At 37.9% G+C, this 12,326-nt stretch overlaps 1 long non-coding RNA gene across 1 annotated transcript; it reads right to left on the bottom strand.

The window, feature by feature from the left end:
* Positions 1–280: 280 nt before the first annotated feature.
* LOC139137136 (uncharacterized) lies at positions 281–11,019 on the bottom strand. Its single transcript, XR_011553319.1, has 3 exons — positions 10,563–11,019; positions 5,445–5,552; positions 281–775 (listed from the first exon to the last, which is right to left on the bottom strand). It is a non-coding gene; the product is annotated as an uncharacterized lncRNA (long non-coding RNA).
* Positions 11,020–12,326: the final 1,307 nt, after the last annotated feature.

Raw genomic sequence — 12,326 nt, 5'->3', positions numbered from 1 at the left:
TGCTCTGAAAAACACAATATTGCATATCTCAGGACAAACTGATTACTGCTTCAATTATATTATCCTAAGAGACCTGCATTTAAAATTTCAAAGCAATCTGACAAGCAATTTCAGAGAAATTTTTGGACAAGAAATAGAAAAATACCATCAGTAACACGGTGTGGCTCACATTTGTTTCAGCATGTTTAAACACTGTAACTGCACCTTGATAAATTCTTGAGGGCACAAATCCAGATACGTCAAAGTGACAATTTCATGAATGCTTCAAATATATACTTGTGAAGTATTTGTAAGTTATGCCTTGGTTATACTAAACTTTTCTTGGTGTCAACTGACCTGTGCCAGCTAATGACTTTATATTTCACTGAACTTACAACACCAGCTCTGTGTACTGCTTTTCAAGTAAAGCAATTAAAATTGAGAACAAATCAGTTGTTGACCAACAGAGGGATGATGGATAATTACTCAGAAAAGCTATGCATCACTGTTCTGTCTCACACAATTGTCACTGAACTGTTGTTATCAGGTGGTCTCTCACTGGCTCTGCCATACTTCCTCTGCAGTATGTAGTGTCTTGAATTAGAGTCATTAAGCATTCGCTGATTGAGTGTGTCTATCCTATCAAATCGTTTAGTTTGTCAGATCGCCAAAAAGGCCTGGAGGCAATCATCCTTCCATCTGGTGGGACCTCCTCATCAGACATCAGGTCTGCAGTTACATCATTCCAGAAACCCTTCTCATCTGCATTGATCACTGCACTTCTCCTCTTTAAAATCTGTAGGTAGAAATTATAAATGATGGTTATTTAAAATCATGCAAAGAGTGAGATAAATGATGGCATAATACATAAAGTCACTGTCATAACTAACAATATGGTACATTTGATATTTTAAGAACAACTCTGGTATCATGACTTATTACTGATTTGAACATATTATGTTGCCTTCCATTCCACCTATGCTTAGGAACATAAGGAAATTCATGTATCATTTTAACATTGGCACCCTTGTCCAAAGACCTTTGAGCACATCAGAATGGAACTGTCAATTTACATAACCCTCAACTAAAGTAAGTTTTGCTTTGTTAAATTTTATTTGAACCCATTAGTACATTTGTACAATTATTGTGACAAAATTGTTGACTCTGTATATCTAATAGTGCTAACTATGCAAAGACCCAACCCATACTACAAATATCCATGATTCATTCTGATTTGTACCAACAGAGATTCCTAGTCAAGCCAGGCATAGCTCACATGTGTAGAGAAAACTGTAGACTACAAAAAATAAAAATTTTGAAAAAATGCTTTGAAGGAGACTCATTGTCAATTACCATTTCAAATGATTTTTCAATATCATGCATTATTTGGAGTGCATATAACACGATGGGAACTAATTTGGGATAATTGGATGAAGTAATGTCGATTTCATCTACAAATGTAACCTCATCTACTTTTCTTTTTACGTTACGCACTTGTTTTTATCAGTATTTTGTAATATTGCAACATTCAACTATACGGCACCTAACATCTTTGAGAAATTTGAAAAATATGAAAATCCAATTATCCCAAATTAGTTCCAATCGTGTTATCTATACATTTATATATTTTCAAGAAATTATATAGACAGCCATACAGAAAAGTTTGAAGTATAATAGAGATACTTGAAGCATGGACTGACTGTTGTTGAATACTGTTCAATAACTGTCAGTCCAGCCACTAAGTAAATACTAGTTCAAAACTATATCCTTGTTCCCAGCGGGTGCAACACTGAAGCTGTTTTGACTATGCAAAATGTTTTTATGAAAAAATGTATATTAAGTTACATTTTGTGAAATAAGGCAAGAGTTTTCTTGCACACAGTTGGTTGTTCCAAAAACAGTTTCGTATAATGTTAATAAAAGATAAAACTATGGTTTTTTAGCACATCGTGTAATCTGGAACATGTTATCAGAGCATACATTGTAAGCTTGTTTCATCTTTCAATATTAAATTTGCAACTCTTGGACATGAGTTGTCTTGTGATATTGTTTCAAAGTTGTGTTCCCAGGCAAGGTTCATAAAATACACTTCATGGATTCCTTCAACAATATTTTGGCCAGTTAAAAGCTGTTAAAAGTGTTAAAAGCTCATCCTGAGTTTGACTATGCTATTATTGTATGTTATGCTATGTACATTTGTGTTTTGAACTCAATCTAAGAGCCCCTTAAGTTGTTTCAACAATACAGATAAAGTATGGCATAAAACTTCGCCTCAGATCACCTCTGTATCATTTCCGACATTGCTGTCGCATCAGTTGTTTATTTTCTATATCGTTTCATTACCGCCTCTGTATCAGCCTTGCATTGCTTCCGCATCGTATCAGCCTAAACATCGCCGCTGCATCGTATCAAGTCAATTTCATGGTCCCAATTGGCCACGGCATATTATTCACTCAAAAATGCAACAGCAAAGTTGCCGCCTTCGGAAATTCGCCGCCTGGCATTGCCGATGTTTTTGAGAGTAAAGGTATACAAAATGAAAGATCAAATACATGTGTCCGACCCCATATGTCCGACATTATCCATTCATGAAATGTTGCTTCAACACACAAAAATGGGAACAAAGTTGAAACATATTGTGATTATAATGCGTTTCTTTTACGAATTGCTTTTATTTGATATGAAGTTTGTATACCATTTTATTTGCGAACATTTTTGTAACAAGATAGCACTCTACCAGGGACAGACATTAACGGTTGCAAGTGAAAGTCGCGTTTGGGCAACTGCAACTGAAACACCAGTACCGGTTGCCCGATGAGACAAGTGTCAAAAAATGACGTGGGACAACTTTTCCACTGACTAGAAACCAGAAATGTGTGGTACTGTGTGCGGATGACCATTTTAAATGACTGAAATTAGTATTTTTAAGCTTAAATACATGTACGTCCTTGAAAGCGCACAAGAAAAACTGGCCATACAAAGTAAGGAGAATTGCTAAAATAATAACTGCAGTGTATCATATACTAGGTTAACACATATAGTGATGCCACCTTGAATTCACCTAACGCTTTACACAGTGACCTTTAAACCCGATTGACGTGAATAAATTATGATGTAGAGGAAGTCCGTGACCTTTAGTCACAACACATTGATAACAATCTGATAGCGGGAACTTCCAAGTGTTTCAATAATTGCTACGCCATTCATACTATAGAGTTACACTCCGCAACCAATTATCCATCAAAAATAAAATTAATTTTAGGCAAACTATCGCACCGTGCGCATACGGTATAAATCTGAGTAGGCCTACATATGTCACGCCGCGCCAATCACTCTAAATCACGTACCCACATCGTCCAAGACGTTCGAATTCATGATTATTAACCGATCATTTAACTTCAACTAGATGAAATCTTGTCTATATTCTCAATTTCGATGACTTTTGACGAAATGACATCGACTTTTCATGCCCGATATCTCATATCTGATGTCTTTGAGTTCCGTGAATGAGGCGATGCGCTAGTGAAACGATACGGAAACAATACCAAACAACCGAGTGAGTGATGTTGGATTTGGGGTTGGGCGATGCGGAAACGATACGGAAACGATAATGAGGCTAAAAAAGCGAAGCTTTGGGCGATACTTTATCTGTATGTTTCTCTAAAATAATTTGCAGGGTTTACACATTTCATTGTGATCTCAAAATTTGACATTGAATAAGCTGCATAACAATCGATTACATCTGTATCTTCAAGGGAAGGTTAACAAGCGACCTAGCGGCCGATATAGCTCCGCTGTGTTTATGTAGAGAATAACTATTTTTGACACATGTTGGTGAAGAAGGTGGAAATCTTTGATAGCTCATTTCAATGGCCAGAAAAAAGATGCTAAAATATCTGCAAAATATACAATTGAAGATTTCATCATAATTTGAATTTTTACATCGGATCATTCCAAAGAACACGTCCACTAAAGCTATCTGACGAGTAGTTTTTAGAGAATAAAATTTTCTGACCAAAAATGGCAATAATTGTCCCCCAAAATAAAAATTGCAGATTTCACCATAATTTCAGTATATCACATATTACAATAATCCCTTGGAACCTGTATACCAAATATCAAAGCTATCCACTTGCAGTTTTTGAGAAACAAATTTTTTTAACAGAAATGGCAAAAATTGCCCCAAAATATACAAAATTGCAGATTTTACCATAATGTCAAAATATCAAATTTAGTTAATCTGTACGAACCTGCATATCGAATTTCAAAGCTATCAGACCAGTACTTTTGAGAAACACATTTTTCGACCAAAAATGGCAAAAATTACCCATAAATAACAAAATTGCAGATTTCATCATAATTTCAATAAATATCATTAAGTTCATCGGTAGGAACCTGTATACCAAATTGCAAAGCTATCAGATGAGTAGTTTTGGAAATACACTTTTTTGACCAAAAATGGTAAAAATTGCCCCCAAAACACAAAATTACACATTTCATCAGAAATTCAATATATATTACTTAGTTCATCTATACAAACCTGTATACCAAATTTCAAAGCTATCAGACCAGTACTTTTTGAGAAATACATTTTTTGACCAAAAATGGCAAAAATTGCCTTAAAAATGCAAATTTGCATATTTCTGCACAATTTGAACAAATCTGAAATAGATCATCCCTAGGGACCTATGTACCAAATATCAAAGCTATCTGACTGGTAGTTTTGAAGAAGAAGATTTTTACAGATTTTTTTAACCAAAAACGACAAAAATTGCCTTGAAAATACAAATATGCAAATTTCACCATGATTTGAACAAATCTGACTATAGTTACCCTAAGTAAACTGCACATCAAATTTAAAAGCAATCGGACGATCGGTTTCAGAGAAGATGACTTTTTTACCAAAAACAGGAAAAATTGCCCAAAAAATACAATTATGCAAATTTCACCACAATTTGAACAACCTTGACTGGGGTTACCTCCAGGAACCTCTATACCAAGTTTCAAATTAATCTGACTTGAAGTTTCAGAGAAGAAGATTTCTTGACCCAAAACAGGAAAATTGCCCCAAAAATACAATTATGCAAATTTCACCACAATTTGAACAATCTTGAGTGAGGTCACTCCTATGAACCTCCATACCAAATTTCAAAGAAATCTGACTTGCGGTTTCAGAGAAGAAGACCATTGTTGACGGACGGACGACGGACAATCAGTCTATCGGATAAGCTCCGCGTCTCTGACAGCGGAGCTAAAAAGGCAGATTTTGTCGCTTAAAGCTGTTAGGTGCTCTGCAAATGTATAACCAAATATCAAAGCTCAACTAAGTCAAATTGATTTTACTTGTGTCATGATGGTTCTACCATGTACTATAATTCACCAACACTGGTGCTTTGGTTACCTTGTCCTTCAAAGTTCACTGGTTTAGACTAAAAAATTATCAGTGCAGACTTTGTAGTACATACCTCTCTTATTCTCCTGTTGTTGGCATGCCTTTTTGTGTAACTCTGTCTTTCCTTGGGACACTACCCTTTCCCTACTTTTTCAGTGCCTAATAAACATCTCCAAGGGGCCTGCAACTTGCAAGGATATAAATAAAAGAGTTAAAACTCTTACTGTGAAAAATCAAAATATCTGACACACAGATGATGAATCATCATATTTCATGTGAATAATCATATTCATCTGGCTATCAATTGGTATTCACATTTGAATCAGACAATAGCATTCCCATGGCCTACAAAGGCTTGACATCATCGGATTCCCACTGCACTAAGCATGGATGAAAGATTGACTCTTTTACATCCATGGTTATACAATAATACAAAATGTTCATGTTGAAAATAAGACCACATTTCATTTGATACAGAAATTGCATTAATTTAGAAAGTTGGATATCATTAATGAAGTGATGCAAAATAAAATGACATACATGTTTAGGTAAGATCAGAATTATTCTCATGTTTACTTTAAGGCAGATGAGTTGCAACTTTTGACATTATTTTTGATTTTTATATTTAGATTAAAATCAGTTCATAGCAAATTTCTACATAACTCAGAGATGTTTACTCTAGTGTAATTATCCACAGAGTTGGACTGCATGAGGAGATTCTTGTAAGACAAATAATAAATGGGTGCCGCACCCAAATATGGCCGCCTACATGCAACTACATGATAAACAGCGTAAATGGTGGATGTACACATTTAAATCTTTACAAATACAACATGGTGCAACCCACTGAAAGGAAGGGAAAGGGATTCACTCCACTTAGAGGAAAAATTCTTGTTTTCACTTATTATGGCAAGATTTTGAAAATTGCGGGAAATTTAAAATTACAAAGATGTGCTCAATTTCTTGTCTATTCTGCCACAAGCAAATGCTGTTGAGGCACAGTTAATGACTATATCGTTCAATTTGTAGATTGCAATGAATATCTGAAGAAATTGAAGGTACTTTGAGGTTGGACAAATTTCACAGTGTTGCAGCTCACGGCCTTTTAAAGCCCCACTAGCAGTATCTTTAAGCATTATTTATGCGCTAACCCTTTTCCTGCCAAGTCCATATTTCACCATCAGGTCAAGATGGTTAAAATAAATGAAACACAACATATTCCATATGGTGTATTTTAACATAATATTATACATTTGAAGGCTGTAGAAAACATAAATATTGTAAGCTTGATTTTTTTTGACTAAAGATGCTATAACAGGCCGAGCCAAGCAGGTGAAAAAACGCCATGTTTGGGCTCAATACCGCGTTTTACTGACTTGGCTGATTGGGAAGTTATAGTCTTAATACTGTCTGGCAGGAAAAGGGTGAACTTTCAAGTTGAAATAAGTTTGTGAGAGTGTATAAGGTGGTGCATAAGAAGCTGGGTAGAAAGGACTGATGTAGGGTAGAGCTGTGTGCATGTGACATGGCTAATGAATTTAACCCTTTTCCTGCCGAGCGCCCTTGTCCGTTATTCTCCCAAGTCAGTAGAAAACCGCCCCATAATATGTGCCTGCAAAAGATTGGCTCTCCTGCATGTTATCCTGCCAGCCATTTGGCAGAAATCGCCCATTTTCAGGGTAGTTTAGCCGTACTTATACGTGTTAGACTTCGATAATTTCTACATGCCCGTAGACAGGGGAAGGAGCTCAAGGGTTGCTGCAGAAAAAAATTGAGGTCACCGGCTTTGTTTTGTTTGCCCCTGGAGTGCGTCATTTTATTGCCGTTTCATGTTTATTTTTTCGGAAATAAACTCCTTCAGTATTACGTACGTCCGCTAGGCACAAACATCACCTCACTCGTCTGTTAGTCAGAGACCCTGAGGGTCGTGCTAGGGGTGCAGCAGCACCGTCAAACCTGTCCTGTTTCCCCAGGACGTGTCAGAGTGGAACCACACGCGACGCCAGGATCAATGTCAACACGTTATAAACACGTCGGCCAACATGGCCGCCGCCATATTGGAATTTATGCAATGTGAACTCGATCGCGATCGTGATCGTACTCGGACAAAAAAAAAAAGATTATCGTTGTAAAATCATAATCAACCTCACTAGTCAACTGCTTCTTTTGTTTCTTTTGCGGTCCATTTCGTTGATCAAAGCATGGGAATGTGATCAAAGGCCCCGCTAGTGCTACACCGCCTAACTCTGTGAATACTTGTCCTCGATGTATACCGACTAAAGGTCTTTGTTGGTCGTAATAGTCGTTGTGGCATGAAAACTTGTGAACAGCCCAGCCGATTCTTCTATTGTTTTAACGTTCCTCTCAACACTTACGGACAAGTTATCGGACGCATACCATACTTCACACCTTCCACTCTTTCACCAGGTTGAAAGTTGCAGTGAGCGCTAATGTGTAGACAATGCATGCAACAGCTGGTAGCTACGCAGAGCGCTAGCGTGTGAACTAAAGGATGGCGGGAATATTTTAAAGCGTAGCGGGGAGAATCAAAGCGTAGCGGGAGAGGCGAAAGCGTAGCGGGACCGCTACGCTAAAATGGCCTGGGGAGAACACTGCAGGGGATAGCAAAACGTAGTGCCATCGACTTAGCAGGAAAGGGGGTACCCAAAAAAGGGCCCGATTTCCACCGCGTTGGGAGAATAACGGTCACCAGTGCTTAGATTCTGGCTACACCGAATTTCAAGCGGATTTTCACCGACTTGGCAGGAAAAGGGGTAAACAAGACAAAATAGACTGTGCATAATGGCGATAGGCTAGTTGCGACTTGGATTTTTAATGCCAGTAGTTGATGCACCCCTGTTTTAGACAAAGATGATGGGGCATGTCCTCAAATTGAAGCGTCTGCAACGTCTACCACCCATACAAAGGTTGAACACTACAAGGCAAGCATCCATTTAGGGCCAGCTATGATCGTTTGAACAGCAATATTTTAGGTCGGACATATCTGATTTTCCAGAACATTAATTTCCAAATACATACAAGTTAACAGTATGTTTAAGAGTTGATATAAACTTTATTTAAGCTCCATAAGCTGTATCTTTTGGCTATTTTTTCAGAACTTTTGTTTTGTGGTTTTCCTACACTTTATGCATTGAATCCCTAATTCGTAATTTAAAGCCAAGTATTTAGCATATCAACACAACCTAAATGAGTATAATCTACGAAATTACGGTATTGTTGAAAATTGCATTCAAGCCTGGACTAGAATTCATTTGTAAACAATAAACAATGATCACTACACACATACAAGCTGTGTTGACAAAAAGAATACTTGAAATTTCAGCATGACAAACTTTTTAGGATCAGACACAGTAGTTGATATACAGAAGCAGAACACTGAAAAACTTGCAACAAGTTACAGCTTATGTCCCTTTAAATCCCACGTTGACAGAATATAGTATTTCCACAGAAGATTCAAGGGTTTTACATGTGTGTTGATGTCCCCGAATTTCTAAAAATGGTCCCCTTGGGACAGGAGTAGGGGTTTACAGTGACCCCCTGTTTTGACATCCCAGATTGAACACTGACAGAGGTGAATGTTTTCACCTGTGACGTTGCATGTTCTGTTCCTTACATGTAGGAATATTACCAAATCAAATGACGTTAAAAATGACTGTTAAAATTTGAATTTACTCATCATATGTTTCACAAATGTATGGTTTCCTACTGCAGTAAAAGCCAACATCCTTCAGAGCTGAAGTAAGTTTGTGAAAATACAGTAATTTTGGTGTATGTGCAATTTTGCACAAGGTAAAGATTGTGCTGTGATTAAATATTTGCCCAAACATGCAAACACTGAGGATACTGTGCATACCTGCACTGAAATCTTCACATAAAGTGCACAGAGTAGTCTAATGTATAATGCAGAGCGCTGAATGTTTTCAACTTAGACATTGTATGTTCTATGTCCTTAGTAATATTACCTATTTTTGAAAATGGGGAATTGCGAGGTGTAAGTCTTCCTAAAAGTTTATTTTCTAGAATCGATTTTCATTCTAACATTACTCAAACCTAGCGGCTGATATAGCTCCGCTGTGTAACTAAGGGATACTGTCGCATACAGTTGTCTAGCAGCAATTCCTTGCAAGCTCTATTTGGAGGCCAAAAGAGTACGCGACAGCTTTGAAAAGAAATGAATTTTTATGTATAAAAATGTGAAAGAACCTTGAAGCTCCCACCTCAATATCAAAACGCTTATGTTACAATATATTTTGGTCTCGACAAGTTTATCCAGCAAAATCGCTGTAGTGAATATCGCCATGCATTCTGGTCATTTTGGATAAAATTAGTATATTTTTAATGCGAATTCACGTACTTGTCACATTTAAGGTGTCAGAGATTCAGAGATTTTTTGTAATATATATATTTACCAGCAACGCGGCTCGGAGCAAAGATACAGGAGCTGTTTCCAGACCGGTGGGTGGAGGGACGGTGATTCACTTCACATTGTATCTATGAGGAAACCATTAAATCTTATTTTTCAATACAGAACTAGCCACATCTGTGTATTTATAGATGCTTGATTATTGATATTAATGTACTTAATTAGACTGAGCTGGTTACTAGTGAATGTTGGTGCAAGAAATTTGGTTTTTCGAATAGTACCGGATGGTGAGAATAGCGTTTGAAAGCAGATGTGAACAACAAATATGCTATTGGACTTTCACCCAAGTGATACATGTTTCTAAAGGTTTAGGGTATTCTTTGAAAGTTCAAAGGTCAGATAAGAAATTTTACGTCAGTTATTAATAAAACATCAAATAAGACTGTGACACAAAGGACAAATGAAAGTTGGGGGCAATCTTTTTCTTGAAAACACTTTTGAAGGGTGATTATTCTACATTTTCGAAACACCAACCAACACCCCAACCCTAGCCCCCCCCCCCCGTAATTTCTGTACAGTCCCTCGCCACAAAGGTCACATTAGCATGAAGTTGCCTGGGAATTAGATGTTCATTGTTTATTTGAAATTTTATCAGCAATATCGATGATTTAAACAACACAAACGTTAGACATTTTTGCAAGATAAAGACATTGCTGAACACGTTTATACGAGAAGGAGTAGACGTATGTAAGAAAAGACACTTGGGCTGGTTACATAAGACAAAGAGGACAAGTTAACTATACATACCTGTACCTGGTATGTACACGACCACCGTCCAGCTGATGCAGAACTCAGCAGCGATCGAGGGGGTCGACCTTTCGCTTGTGCGAAAAGAGTTGCCCTCTTCCGTCCAAATTGCTAAAATGGGTTGTCGAGTTTCGTCCCGATTGAACGGAGAATAAACTTGCTGCTTGTCGAACCGTTGAGCTTCTGGTAGTAGCTCTAAAACGTAACTCAGTTCATGACATCGACACGATTGGACGACTCTCCAGTTGTACTAGATTAAAACGTACAGCGTAGTCGTCGAGATGGTCCAGGATTTCAAGGGTAGACTGTAGACATTCCTAAACACGGGCGGGACATGTCAGTAAACGCTAAAAGATGAACGACTGGAGATTTTGATCATTGTTGGCGGTACGTGCAAGCGACGCCACGCCAACACCACACTGGGTCTTCTGATTGACCTTTGACCAATATGGCTTACGGCTCCTTAGGTTTTCAAATATTCACGAAACGAACTGCGAAGAATTTGATGATAACTATCATTTTTTACTTAATCTTGAAGAAAATGTTATTTTTTCGCTCTCGTTAGACAAGAATATGCTAACTTAGCCCCATCTTCGTCTTACACCAGATAAATGTACAAACTCAAGGACAGCAGGCTAGAGGGTCAAGTTTTGCCGTGCTATCAGACTGCGGCTTGTACTGTATTTACGCAATATTATCCTCATGAATATTCTGTGTTAGGCACACAGACGTGCCAAACCCGTGCACAGAACAGGAACATCGAAAAAAGCTGTTCGGAGGCGATTTTTGAGGGCAGAGGAAATTTTAATTTTGCTCAGGCAGGGAACATGTTTTTATAAAGTGGCAGGGGAGCAAATTTTAGTGTTTGTTTTGTAGGGCAGGGCAGATATCGGTTGATTGTCAGGGACAGGGCTTGGCGAAAAAACGAGGAGAGAGAAAGCTACTTTTAAAACGGGGACAGGGGAGTTGAGCCATGGTGTTTCTGGGGTTGGGACACAGGGCTAGTACTTATAACTTTTCATGTCTGCAGGGGAAAAGGAATGACAACATTTTGAGGGGATTTTTTTCCAGGGCGGGGAAATTGGCAAGTTTTTTTCGCCACAGGGCAGCTTCAAAAATTCATAGTAGGGAGGGGGAACGGGCAAAAATAAGTGGGGAGTGGGTTTGAGTGCGGCAGGGTAGGTCGAAAAATTTTAGTGGGAGGGCAAATTATGAATTAATTACCCTCTCGACTGAAAATTAGTCAGTTCACATTGCTTGCCGTGCACACTATATACCTTATCATTAGTAAGGACCCCTTTAAAAGTGAATTGTTCGTTGGCTGCACCTGGCTGAACCGGATATTTGGCGAGGTCTTTTTCAAAATAGTAAAAAATAGCAGCAATTAGGCCTAATTAAAACTTTGGGTAAGGCCTGTAATCGTGTGTCAGTCATACTACGAGGTACCAAAACGACTGAAGACAGTATTTCCGAACCAAAAAAACGGGGGTGTCAAAGAAAGTCGATAACTAAATTTTAAAAGTTGAATAAAATATTCATGGTCGTTGCTCACTGTTGATTAATTCGTGGAAAGTATCGTTTCTCCCGACTTTGATTCAACATACCCTCTCTCTCTTTCTTTTTTTGTCGATCGATAAAAGTATTTTAATCTTTAATATTACATCATTTATAACCGATGTCATATCCAAACCTACTGTATTTAGTTTCTGACGAAAATACAAGGACGTGTCCAATGCGCCAACGTGGTGCAATATGTTTTGAGAC

This window comes from Ptychodera flava, chromosome 7 (genome assembly GCF_041260155.1).
Source record: "Ptychodera flava strain L36383 chromosome 7, AS_Pfla_20210202, whole genome shotgun sequence".
NCBI classification, from domain to species: Eukaryota; Metazoa; Hemichordata; class Enteropneusta; family Ptychoderidae; genus Ptychodera; species Ptychodera flava.
This window is presented reverse-complemented; position numbering and strand designations above follow the sequence as displayed.